Here is a 2500-nt window from a genome sequence, read left to right on the forward strand (position 1 = left end):
ACGGGAAAGCGGCCACCGGGCGTGCCCGTTCAAACCTAGGGGTTGACCTGGCGGCCGGAAAGCAAACCGGCCACTGGCTAGCCCCGTCGGCAACCTACGGGTTGACCTGGTGGCCGGGAAGCGAACCGGCCAGCAGGTGAACCCGTTCGATTCCACGGGTTGACCTGGTGCCCGGGAGGGGACTCTGAAAAATGTTCAGCCCTTTCGGCTCGGGGTTGACCTGGTGGCCGAGAGGGGACTCGGACGGCAGGCAAGCCGCCCTGGCCTCACCCACCCCGGCCGCAGCGAGGGACTGCCTCCCGGCCGACTGGATCGGGCCCCTGGAAGTCTGGGGGGAAAAAGAAAATGGAACCTGACGCCTCCGAGGAGGGGGCGCCCAGGGAAGGAGGGAGATCCGGGTTGACCTGGTGACCGGACGGGAAAGCGGCCACCGGGCGTGCCCGTTCAAACCTACGGGTTGACCTGGTGGCCGGGAAGCGAACCGGCCAGCAGGCGAACCCGTTCGATTCCACGGGTTGACCTGGTGCCCGGGAGGGGACTCTGAAAATTTTTCAGCCCTTTCGGCTCGGGGTTGACCTGGTGGCCGAGAGGGGACTCGGACGGCAGGCAAGCCGCCCTGGGCTCACCCTCCCCGGCCGCAGCGAGGGACTGCCCCCCCTCCACCCACCCACCCCCCCCCCCGGCTGACAGGATCAGGGCGCACTGGATGTCCGGGACAATATTTTCCCCGACGCCGGGGAGGGCGGGCGGGCGGAGGGGCTCTGGCGGCCAGCCCGGGCCCCGGAGCTCGAGAAGGAAAAAAGGACCGGGCCCGCGAGAGACGGGGGCCCTGCCGCAGGGGGGCAGTCCGACCGGGGCTCACCGTGCGGCAGGCCCGGGCGTCGGCAGGGGAAAGCGGGCGAGGAGGCGCGGGGGCCGGGTGCCTACGGCCATACCGGACCGAACGCCCCCGATCCCGTCCGATCTCGGAAGGTAAACCGTCCCGGGCCTGGCTAGTACTTGGATGGGTGACCGCCTGGGAATCCCAGGTGCCGTAGGCAGCTTTTCCCGGTCCGAGCCAGCTCTCTCTCCTTTTCTGGGGAGGAAGGAGAGGGGGGGGACGGGCCGGAAAGCCCCTCGTCGCTCCTGCCGAGTCGGAGGTCGCGGCCGCAGGTCACGGGTCTGGGCGCCTGGGGTCCGGCTCCCCACCCGGCTTCCTCCGCGGAGGACCCACCGAAGCCGCTGGGGGAGACCCCGGGCATGGGGCGGACTGGCCCGGACCCTCCCGGCCGCCGGCCCGCAGGACCGCCCCGAATCCCCCCGCCCCGCGGCCACCCAGGCCAGGCCTGGCCAGGCGGGACGGACGGCGGGTGTCCAGCGCCCAGCGGCTTCCGCCAGCGGGGACCCACGGCCCCCAAAGCCGCAGGGGGAGGCCCCGGGCCCGGGACGGACTCGCTCGGACCCCCTGCGCCCGGGCGCCGGCTCGCGGGACCGCCCCGAATCCCCCCGCGGCCACCCAGGCCAGGCCTGGCCAGGCGGGACGGACGGCGGGTGTCCAGCGCCCAGCGGCTTCCTCCAGCGGGGACCCACGGCCCCCAGAGCCGCAGGGGGACACCCCGGGGCCGGGACGGACTCGCTCGGACGCGCTCGGACCCCCTGCGCCCGGCCGCCGGCTCGCGGGACCGCCCCGAATCCCCCGCCCCGCGGCCACCCAGGCCAGGCCTGGCCAGGCGGGACGGACGGCGGGTGTCCAGCGCCCAGCGGCTTCCGCCAGCGGGGACCCACGGCCCCCCAGAGCCGCAGGGGGAGACCCCGGGGCCGGGACGGACTCGCTCGGACGCGCTCGGACCCCCTGCGCCCGGCCGCCGGCTCGCGGGACCGCCCCGAATCCCCCCGCGGCCACCCAGGCCAGGCCTGGCCTGGCCTGGCAGGCCGGCGTGCAGCTCCCCCGGGCTTCCTCCCCCGACGACCCGCGCCCCCCCGAGCCGCAGGCGGAGACCCCGGCCCCGGGGCGGACCGGCCCGGGCTCGCTCGAGCCCCCTGCGCCCGGCCCGCAGGACCGCCCCCCCCCCCCCCCCGAATCCCCCGGGAGAGGCCCGGCCTGCACGCCACTGACGACCCGCGGCCCCCAAAGTCGCGGGAGGCGCCCCCGGCCCCGGGGGCCGGTTAGCTCCGTGTCGCTCCGCGCCCCCCCCCCGCCCCTCGCTGCCGGGACCGGGCACCGCCCCAGAGTCAGCCGCAGCCGGACGGCCTGAGAGCTGCCCTCCTGTGGACGACGGTGAGTTTACCTTGACACTAACCGGCCATCAGCCAGGTCAACCCCATTGCTAGACTGGGGTGGACCTGGTGGCCGAGTGGGGACTTGGAACATTTGACAGCTGCTCCCCGGGGCTTGACCGCTTGTCCTGAACGCCCCCCCCCCACCCCACCCCCCCCAGCCCCCGGCTCCTGCTCCCCTCTCCCCAGCCTCGGTGCTCCGCTCCCTGCCTCGGAGGCTGCCCCTTTGCGGCGCCTGCATCGC

The 2500-nt window shown here is 75.0% G+C and overlaps 1 non-coding gene across 1 annotated transcript; it reads left to right on the forward strand.

Moving 5' to 3' along the window:
- Nucleotides 1-921: 921 nt before the first annotated feature.
- On the forward strand, nucleotides 922-1040 carry LOC128823788 (5S ribosomal RNA). The gene has a single exon (XR_008442024.1). It is a non-coding gene; the product is annotated as a 5S ribosomal RNA (ribosomal RNA).
- The last annotated feature ends 1460 nt before the right edge of the window (nucleotides 1041-2500 follow it).

The sequence above is a fragment of the Malaclemys terrapin genome, chromosome 15, assembly GCF_027887155.1.
Source record: "Malaclemys terrapin pileata isolate rMalTer1 chromosome 15, rMalTer1.hap1, whole genome shotgun sequence".
NCBI classification, from domain to species: Eukaryota; Metazoa; Chordata; order Testudines; family Emydidae; genus Malaclemys; species Malaclemys terrapin.